Below are 11,340 nucleotides of genomic sequence, written 5' to 3' on the forward strand. Positions count from 1 at the left end.
TTTAGTTTTTAATCTTTCTTCATTTAAGTTATAACTGTTTCAATCCCCAATCCCAGCAATCCATAATGGTAATTCTAAAGTTCCAGAAAATTTGCCACTCATCAGAAACAAGTCAGATAGATCTCCCATCTCCCCTCCCTCCCACTGGGCCCCTCCCTGCCTCTCCTCTTCCCGGCCAGTCTTTAGAGGTTCTGCTTACTTAAGACCAAGGGATGAAAAGCAGCACAGGCTTGTGCGGTAACACTCAGCAGCCACCCCTTGATCCGGGTAATTCCACCACAGCACCGTCCAGCTTGCTGCCTCTTAGCAGTGAGCGTTTCCAGGTTTTGCAGCTTTTGCCTCCCATTTTAGGGAATGTACGCTGCACCGTGCATCACGCAGCAGGGTTTTCGACAAAAACGTGTTCACTCTATCTACACTCTTGCTGAATCTTGGCTTCCCTGTATGCAAAGTGTGTGTCTGGTCAGAGCGCCGCGTATATTTAGCCTGTATTCCTGTGCTACCATCCCCTCATCCTAAAAGATGGTCCAACTCCAGGTTCCAGCGCTCTCCGCAGAAGTTGTCTCGATTTACCTGGAGATGCGTCCCCCAGTGCCCATGAGCCCCTAGTGCTGACTGGAATGGAGACGCGAACGTTAAAACCACAGGTTTTTTCCTCTTTGAACCATCCTGGCATCCTGCCTCGTGAACCCTGCCCAACCCTGCCCCAGGCCGTGTCTTCTATCTTGGTCAATGACTTTTCTTAAAGATAAGAGAAGTGTGCGAAGTCACAGGCAGCTGGGATTTACCTTCAAAGCAGCACAGGTTAATCGATGGAGTGACAGTGGTTCAGAGGGTTAGTTAGAGAATTCCCAAGGGACAGAAGACACACTGGGGTGTGGAACTGCCTAGATCAGAGAAATCCAGAACGTCTCTTAGGAAAAGCTCTAAGCTAGTACATCCACAAGTATCTTAGCCTCCCACCCGCCATAGAGTGTGAGGGTATGTGTCCCTGAAACAAAAACTTATGTCCATATCACTCCGACCTGAAGGGCTATCGCCTCACTTGTTTTGAAGATAACTTGACATTCTGCCTAGCATCCTGCCTAGCATCCTTCTTTCTTTTTTCCTCCAGAAAAAATAAGCCTTGCTATTTCCTATAGACCTAAATAAGGGGAGCAGCCGGCTTCAAGAGGCTGATCTAACAAAATAGGGCAGGGCTGCCATCTGTCTCACTTAATGGATGGTACGCTCGCTCGTGATTGAGAGGAATTCGTCTTCATCAACATCAGCTGAAACTTACGATGCAAATCTGGAGAGGACCATCGTGACTGCTAAACTGAGAAGCAAGTGAAAACCAAAATTGCTCTTTTCAATTTTTGCAAATTAGAAAGGAATCTTGCCAAGAATAAACAGATCTTCATTTCATACCTAATTTTAAAATGTATAGTGTCCCAAAATGTGGATTCACTACTATGGTGTAAACATTCTGGCTAATTATTTCTTGAAGGAAATACTTGCTTATCATTTCTGAGCTGCTGTAGTAGGTAACTAGGAGAACGTTTACAGTTGATTAGAATTCAAAGGTTCTGACTTGACCTTTTAGCCCAAGGTGGTAGTTGCTTTAAATGGATAACTGAATTAAGTAGGAAACAATACCAATAATTGATCTTTTCAAACTTCGAAACCTTGAATGTCTGTTTTTCTTGTTTCCTCCCATTTAAGAGTCATCGGTAATCTCTGATTGACAGATAGTCTATCTATGAACGCTGCTCAAATATTCGTGATAAATAGGCCATAACTCAAGGATCTTATGCCCCAAAGTTAAGCTAATACAGGGAATCACTACTCACGTAACTACATAGTGTGCAGCGCAGAAAGGGAGCAGATATATCTTAAATATTAGAAGAATGTATTTATTAATAAAGAATTCTTCCAAAAACAGAATTCCCCAAAAATTCACAATTTGTGGGCAGCATTTCCCTTTTCATTCTGAAGAAGCTTAATTTCTTTATTGAGAGCTAAGGAAAAAATGCCATTTCTAGAAGGTAGGAAAAGCTTCTTAAATATTGATATTTGTAGAAAAGTTTGGTGTCAGGTGATAAATGAATCATCTTCCTTAGACTTGCAAGCATATGAAGAGCAAGTAGCACATGAAATACTAAACATTTTTAATGAAATATCTGAAGAATCCAGAATATACCTTGGCTTGAACCTGAGAACTAAATTAAGGAAAAAGAAGAAGGAGAAATAAGAGAGGAAGGAAAGAAAGGAGGGAGGAAAGGAGAAAAGAAAGAGAAAGAAGAGGAGGGAGGGAGGAAGGAGGGAAGAATTCAAATTTGAAATTCTACCCAATTTGGATTTGGACATATCAATCCTTAACTTGGTGTTATTGTTCTTGTTTCTTTGAGGAACTGAAAACATTGGACCATTTTCCATTTAGGGCATGCTTTTCCTTTGCTCTCCAGAGTTAAGTTTTTAAAAACAGTTTGAAGAAACCAATAATCTATCTAGTTATTCTCATAGAATTGCTTTGGCAGACAACGTTGTCAGTCTACATTCGTTAGGATTAGAGTTACCTACAAGTGACAGAACAGAAAAATGACAGTGGCTTAAATAAGATACAGGTCTATGTCTCTTCATATTTCAAAATTCTGGAGATAGCAAAGAGGTGGATTTGGGTTCCCTAGAGACAGGGACCCAGGCTCCTTCTGTCTTGCTCCACTATGTGTCCTGCCATTCTCGAGATCATGATTCAAGATGGCTGCCAAAGTTCCAGCCATTGCTTTTGTATTCCAGCTAAAAAGGAGGAAAAAGGGACAGAGAAGGGTGCTTCTTCCATTTAAGGATGTGTCTCACAAGTTGCACACACTACTTGGTTCACCCCCAATTTAGTTGCAAGGAAAGCTGGAAATTGTAGTCCTTATTCATGGTGGCCTTGTACCCATCTAAAATTTAGGGGCTTCATTTCTTAGTAAGAAAGGGAAATGCATATTGAAGAATGCTTAGCAGTCTCTGCCACAAGGTTCAAACTAGGGGGCATGATATTTTGGAATAATGTTTTTATTTACTTTAATTATAATACATTATAGAAAAATGCATATATTCTTCAATACTGTGAGGAATTGATTATCACCTCTGTGAAATGAGAATTTCTACCTCATCTTTCTGCCTTTCTTTTTAGAAAGAAAAATGTAAATCTATGACACAAGATACTTCAATGTTTCCCATAATTCTGCAGAGTATATTTTAACTTTCCTTCTCTGAAAATTGAACTGAAAATGCAAGAACCAATCTAATGTATTGCTTGGTTCTCACTGTTCTGCTACAAAAGTACATTAATTCTTCTGTGGTCATAACTCTTCAACTCTTTCTTCTGAATTTATCAGTAGTGTCATTATTTTCTTTTCATTCAATTCAACAAATATGTATGGACATCAGTGCTTAGGGAGGTGGGGAAGGACTTCCAAGTGAACAGTATATGGTCCTTTTCTGTTATTTTCTCTCAGTAAAAGTTAGACTTGTGTTTCCTTTCACCTGTTTTTCTTTAAGAACATAATATTGGCTAGAGACAACGAGTACAGTCGTCCCTTTGTATCCGTGAGAAATTGGTTCTGGGAGCCCTCAGGGAAACCAAAATCCTCCATGCCCAAGTCCCTTAAATAAAGCGGCACAAACAATGAAAACAGTCACCTCCCCCCACCAACACCGCAGATCCGTGGATGTGGAAACCCGTGGATACGGAGGGGAGGGTGTATTTTAAACTACTTGATAGTACGTTTCTCTAAGAAAACATACAATTGAAGGAAATCGTAACCTGCTTTTGTAATTAGATTTTATCGTATATTCCTCCTAGGCTCTGTGAGTGTGTGTGTGTGGTGTGTGTGTGTGTTTGTGTGTGTGTGAGTGAAAGGGAGACAGCCAGAGCAACAGACATAGAAACCTTCCAGGTATTACTCATTAAACAATACCCCCATGAAGTGATCTTCATCACTGAAAAGTGCTGGTTATATTCTCCTCGCACCTTGTGCCTGCAAATCTGGCAGCTGGCCCTGATCACTGAGATAAGATTGGGTGGCTTATCCATGCTGTACACACACATCTACACACAAACTTCACTAAGTACATCCTTTTCTAAAATCACATTGTTAAAATGCACCATTGTGGCCCATTTCCCTGAAGGATAAATAGTGTCACATTATTTTTCGGAGCGAGAATTAAAAGGAAGATGCCTGGGACAATGTGTTCCTTCTCTGCAAAACTGTAGTGTTGAAAGGATCTCAACAATTGGTTCGCTTGGTTCAGAGATGAGGAGGGAGGCTGGTAGCTGCAAAGGCTTCTCCCTCGTCCCGTCGGTCTGCTGGCCAAGCTTTCGGTCCAGCCTTCTTTTCTCTACATTTGGTGGCCAACAGCTGTCACGCGTCTGGACTGACCCATCCCTTGGCTGTTGACTGCAATCTTATGACTGTTTTCCCCTGGGTTCCTGCTGGTGGCTCCTCCCTTTCCCCCTTCCCTCCTCCTGGATCTGAGTATCAGAAAGTCCTGTCCAGTGGGCTTGCCTCTTGCCACTTTGTCTTCTCAGGACAAAAAACCATCGCAGACCTCAGATCACTGCGCTTTGCTTCCTAAAAGTCAGAACAGCTCCATCCTTCCTGCCTTCTCCTTTCTTGACTCGTGATTTAAACATACTTCTATCTGCTCCAGTCGAGCCTTCTCATGCTTTTTTGTCAGCCAGCAGATAGTTTACTATTAATTACCAGATAATCAGTCTCTTCTCAAGACTTTTGTTCCTGAGGAAGTGATTTTGTAAATTGCTTCAAGTCATCTTTTAACTGCCTCACATAATTTCATTTCTTTTAAACCTCTTTTTTTTTTTTAAAGGGAATTGCTCTCTTGCACTTCTGTTATCTTAAATCTCTTTTAAACCTAAAACAGCACTCATTGAATGCACTTTTACAAAATAGTTTTCTTGGGTCTCCTATGTAAAGTGAAATCAACAGCCTCACCGTTGCAACACTCCTACTGCACTCCGATCATGACGGTACAACTAGAGTGTTCTATGTGTGAATGGTAATTAGCTTTCTGGTTCCCTCATCATAACTTGCACTGTGTTGTGCAGACTCCTCTTTGCATTGTCCAGGGTGTTCATTATTCTAAACTGTCCCATTTAACCCATTTATTCAACCAATACCTGTAAATAATTATTTACGTCCTTCTATAGCTTTTCATTTTTGCCATCACTCGAAATAAGAAAATCAGTTTCCTGTGCTAAACATTTTAAAGCAAAATATAATCTACAGAGCACCAAGTTAAGTAATTTTAGAGAATGGAATTTGGGGCAACTCACGTGGGCATGCTTAACTTGTTTTTTAATAGGGCAAGCAAAGCTCGTCAATTCCATTTTATTTATTATTTTTAAACCACTTGTTTAGTGTGGTGAATTAAGAGAAAAATCACCGGACTGATCTTTGGATTTTTTTTAACATCACAGAGAAAAGCCATTCATTACTCAAATATCTCAAGTTCCCCCAGAAATCAAAATTGCTTGACCCTTTGGAAAGTTCTGTTTGTGCTCTAGGCCTGCAAAGACTTGGCTCTAAAGTTCTGAGCTTGAGTCACATTGGTCCCATTAATCTTTGTCGAGAGGATGTTTTGGGGGAGGGTCGAGAAGAAGGACTTCTGATCCTGTTTTATTCTTTCCTCTTTTGTTTCAGGGCCCATGGCCGTCAACCCTCCTTGACTTTAGTCCACCTGATCTTCACATTTCCATATCTGTAAATATGGGGCTGCACGCTAATTAAAACCTCTTAAGAAAGTGGAGCGTTTTCATTGAAGTTTCCCTGCAAATCTAAGATGCCGTATGATGGATGCTAACAGCACAGAGTATTATTAGTATCGGTGACAGCTGTAATAAGGCTAGGTCTCGTTTTCTCATAAAAACATAGATATTCCAATTTCCTCCTATATAACTCAAAGGGAATTTGGGTGTTAGCACTTCAAAATACTTCTAAGTCCTTAGGGGATCATCTGAAGTGGACAGTATTAATTTTCTAAATGCATGTTTTATTCTCTTTCCAAATAATAAAGTTACTTCTCATCCCATGGTAGAAATGTATAGGTGAGAACTCCCCCCGAGACCTTCCCAATCTGAAAACACTAAGGAATTTCTGCCATTGTAGGTAGAAAGACAAGAAAACATTGTCTTCTCAGTTGTGCTTACCTTTCAAACTTTTCTGAGACTCCCTTATATGTGACAAGAACTCTGCTTCCTGGCAACCTCTACCCACAACAGAACTGAGAACCGAGGAACACACAGAAAAGGTCTTTGACTATCCCAATAGATGTTATAAAGTCCACACTCTGAAACTCCTGAGTTTTTCCCATAGAAAAGTTCTTCAACCCTCTGTTTCAATCCTATTAACTCTTTTTTTTTTTTTTTTTTTTGCGGTACGCGGGCCTCTCACTGTTGTGGCCTCTCCCATTGCGGAGCACAGGCTCCGGACGCGCAGGCTCAGCAGCCATGGCTCACGGGCCCAGCCGCTCCGCGGCATGTGGGATCTTCCTGGACCCGGGCACGAACCCGTGTCCCCTGCATCGGCAGGCGGACTCTCAACCACTGTGCCACCAGGGAAGCCCAATCCTATTAACTCTTAATTTGCGCACAATTCTTATGATCTTAATGATATTATTGTCAATCACATGACAGACTAAAGAGCAGAGAATTAGAAAGGAATACTTTCAACATGCAGGAACACTTGCAATAATTTAACATACTCTCCCTAACTAAAAGAACAGGGAAAGAAAACTAATAAAAATCTATAGCACAGTTGTCTGGAGACATTTAAGGGGAGAATGAATACACTTAGTAGAGCCTGTGGGTAACTGTATTGCTTCAAAGGACAGCATTTTACTCATATGGTGATAAATCCAGATTATCAATAAAAACATTTACTGTAAATTAGGAACAGGAACCCCTTAATCAAGATACGGTCCTTTCATTTGTCCTAAAATTAAATGATCGATTTTTATTTAAATTAGACACTTCAGCATCTATGGGAAAAAGTTTCAAATAACCATCCAGATCTTCAATGTCTGTCATTCGAATGGAAACACTTTAAATGTGGCATTGCTGTGCCCTGTATCACCTGCACAACTTTATACATTGGCCCTGTGGTGAATAAGCTCTTCTTAAATAATTGGGTACATAAAATTGATTCTGGAAACCTAACCATCCAAAATGATTAAAATAAAGACGCTGAGGTATTTTAAAAGTTAAAGTATCAGTAATAGCAAAGACATTCCCTGAATATTCTAAATAGAAGTCATGTTCGAGTGAGATGCTCTCTCGGGGGAAAAAATGAATAGATTTTCAAGACTGGTTTTTGGTATTAGTTCTCTGGAATTTTCCCCTTCGATAAATTTTTCTCCATCTTGTAGTTGTCAAATTATCTCTTCTAGTAGAATGCTCTGATCTTTTTCAGTTGCAAAGATATCAAAGTCCTGGTATGTTTCACAGACAAGGGAAGCCTTTGCAGCAAGCATGAGTGCAGCATGCTTTTTCCACGGGAGGTGTTACCCTACTCCTCTGTTTGCGAAAACAAACTTCTTCCTGGCGCATTCTTGGCCTATCAGCGCTCTATGAAAAGAAATCTCTTCTTTCCTGATAATAGCAGCTTACAGCAAACTAGAATGTGTAGTTACTTCTGCAGTCATGGGTAAGTCTGATTTGCACTTTGATGTGTAAAACTGACAATACCCAGAAGATACTACTGGTCTTGAAGTCTCTGTGCAGGTGGTGACCACACTAGCGTTTGGTACACCAGCTCCTCCAGGGAGACAGGATTAAATGACCGTCTTGAAGCCACACTGTGTGCCAGCATCCCCCCAACCCGGTGTCTAGCTACGGCTGCTGCTGCTTCCTTTCAAAACACCCTGCTCAGCGCCTGCTGTGTGTGAGGGGCTGGGCAGGCACTAGAGATATAAGGAGTTTGCCCACAAGGAGCTCACAGTCAGTTGTGAAAAGGAGTATTAACCTCATCACCCTGAACCTGTTGCTCTGTACAAGCCAGGTCCTGAAGGGAGAGGCTAGGGCCTTCCTTCCTCCAGATTCTGGGCCCCAGCAACCCCAGGAGGAGAAAGCAGAGCCCATTCACAACCTCCCTCTCTCTCCCAGTGATTCAGCAAACAGTGAGCATCTACTTTGTGCCAGAAGCTGGGGGAGTGACGGAAACAAATCACACCTTTGCCCTGAGAAGTTTACAGGAGAAATCTTAGTAGCTTTCAGGTGGTCAATAAGTTGCTTTCCTTGGGTTCGGCCTCTAGAAATGACATCCGTTCACTCTATGATACCCAGGTCTCGCTAGGCCAGAGGCTGCCCCGTCCATCTGGCCAAACCTGTACCATCTTTTCTGTTGTGACTCTGGCCGAAAGGGCAAATGGACAAAATGAGCCCCCTACCGCTCAGGACCTGAATAACAAATGCCAGAACTGCAGTCACCCATCCCAGACAAGCCAAAGCAAGTCTGCAGGGCCTCTGAATTCCCATTCACAGCTCCTCGCAATCAAAAGCAATCGTGGCCACTACTCACTCACGCGATTATCAACAGACATTTTCTCCTTCCACCTCTATGACCCGAGGGTGGTGCACAGGGTCTAGTCCAGAGGTCCTCAACCTTTTTGGCACCGCAGACCGGTTTCGTGGAAGACAGTTTTTCCACGGATGGGTCGTGGGTGGAGTTGGGGGGAGAGGGCTCAGGCGCTAATGCGAGCAATGGGGAGCGGCAGCTGAAGCTTCGCTCACTCGCCTGCCCGCTCCCCTCCTGCTATGTGGCCCGGTTCTGAACGGGCCGCGGACCTGTACCAGTCCGCAGCCTGGGGGGTGGGGACCCCTGGTCTAATTTCATGGATCACTTTTAAATAAAACCCAGAGCAGACAAGTAAGGGGACTCAGTAAAGGAGCAGTGCGATGATGAAAGCAATCCCTATGCAAGATGGCAGAAGTTGCCGGGATTACACGACGTGTAATTATTTCTTTGGTATTGTTTCTAACAAACTCAATATTGTTATTATTATTTATTGAAAGCGGAGTAGCAGTATTTAAATGGTGAGAATGCCTCTAGGTCTTTTTGTCACTGTGACCAACAGAATGAAAGTTTAGTTTGCTCTCACATTTGTAATATCAACTCTGCCATCTTATGGAAAATACTGGAAGTACCTAAAGCATTTCACTCTACAAAGGCAAGGATCTACTGGTAAGAGGACAGAAGGACACGGTCTGTGTATTTCTACATGTTTTTAACCTTTAACGTTTTTACTAACAAATGTCATTTTAAACAAAACTTTCCATCTTGAACGATTCTTAGATTACTTGCCAACCAAGATGTGTCTCAATCTCAACACTACAACTTCATGTAAAAACCTTGAATAATATTTTGTACCAGTATGAATTCCTACTGCCCCCAACACTGTGCAGTGACTTCACTGTATATTAACTTCTTTTCTTACACATATTTGAGCTACCAGGTGAATCAACTGAAAAAGTCGAATTCTGTTAGGAACTATCCTATATGATGTTGGTAGCCTGTGAAAAAGGAATGTCTTTTTTCTTATACAAACTGGTAACAAGACTCGTTTTCACAGTTCCTTTTTACATTTTCTGTGCATATAATATCTGTATATTATACTCATATTCTAAAGTGACCAGAAAGTGTTATTGAATAGAAACTGCATACATTTTTTTATGCCTCTAAGGACCTTTTACTTTAGGTACACTTACAATAAATTAGCAGTATAATATTCTTTTCAATTACGAATAAAAATGTACATTGAAGTAAAAGATGACTCCTGTTTTTAATGTTTTTTCCCCATTCCAATGTGTATTTATTAAAGTTAGAAAAGCCCTCTATTTCATACACAAATAAAAGTTACATCTGGGGCTTCCCTGGTGGCGCAGTGGTTGAGAGTCCGCCTGCCGATGCAGGGGACACGGGTTCGTGCCCCGGTCCGGGAACATCCCACATGCCGCGGAGCGGCTGGGCCCGTGAGCCATGGCCGCTGAGCCTGCGCGCGTCAAGCTCCTGTAGAATAATAATGACTATCTTAATCTGAATCTTTCTACATTCCTAAAATACTGTGCAGGTCAACAATGACGTCATCCACAGCATACTCCAGGGACACCATCGGGCCTCCCTCTCCTGTCAGTAGAGAAAGCTCTCCCCCTCGTCCCTTCCCCCTTTTCTACCTCCCAGGACCCTTTGGTCTCCTCAAGGTTTTTGCTACGTACCCACTGCTCGTGCTCAGCCTTGGGCATCAGGCCTAGTTGGGCAAGATGCTGATGTTGGGAGGATAGAGATGGGAAAAATACTGTGCTTTCTATTCCCTGATTTGTATTACCTGAGGCGTCTTGTGTTACCTTCTGGCTCAGAGAAGCTGAAGGATGTGAGGTAGGTGAGGGAGTACAGAAAGTCCCCTACCTCACTGAGAGGTTCTGCTCTGGACAAGCAAAGTTAAAAGTCAGCAAGGATTGCTCTAATGGATCACTAAGTATAGAAGAGTGAAGGAATTGCCTGGTGGTCCAGTGGTTAGGACTCTGTGCTTCCACTGCAGGGGGCCCTGGTCGGGGAACTAAGATGCTGCAAGCCACGCGGTGTAGCCGAAAAAAATGAAAATAAAGAAAAAAAAATAAAGAAGAGTGAGCCACAGCTCCTAAACCATGCTATCTAAAATCAGGTCACTGGGTTTATCTCCTTACATTACCCCCCAGCCTTCTGTAAAATCTTGTTGAATGCATACATTACTTGTGTGTGTTGGGGAGGAGTGTAAATTAAAATATCATTAGCGTAAATTTGGCACTAGATACTAACATTAAAGATGCACCTATTCTTTGACCCAGCAATTTCTAGAAAGTTGTCCTGCAGATGCCACATATGTGCAAAAAAGTTCTCCACTGTTTCTATTGAAGCTTTTTGGTACAGGAAAAGACCGGAAACAACCCAAGCGCCTACTGGTAGGAAACTGCATAAATCAGTTATGGTGGAACCACGCAATGGGTTATTACGTGGCCGTCAGAAAAGAAAGAGGAACTCTGTGTGTTGGAGGATTTCCAAGACACAGCAAGGGACAGAGCCACTTGTGGCAGCGTGCGGAGTGTTCTGTCATGTTGGTGACGGGGGAAGAGAGGAATCCTATCATGTATTTGACTCAGCATAGAGGATATAGAGAAATCAGTTACACTGGTCGTCTGGGGAGAGAGGGCTGGGTGGCTGGGGACATAGACCAACAAAGAAGACTTTGTAGACTTTCCTTTTATAATCTGTTCAGGAAAATTCAAGTTGGTAATAAATAAACAAAATGTTTTGATCT

Source organism: Tursiops truncatus, chromosome 17 (assembly GCF_011762595.2).
Source record: "Tursiops truncatus isolate mTurTru1 chromosome 17, mTurTru1.mat.Y, whole genome shotgun sequence".
Taxonomy (NCBI): domain Eukaryota; kingdom Metazoa; phylum Chordata; class Mammalia; order Artiodactyla; family Delphinidae; genus Tursiops; species Tursiops truncatus.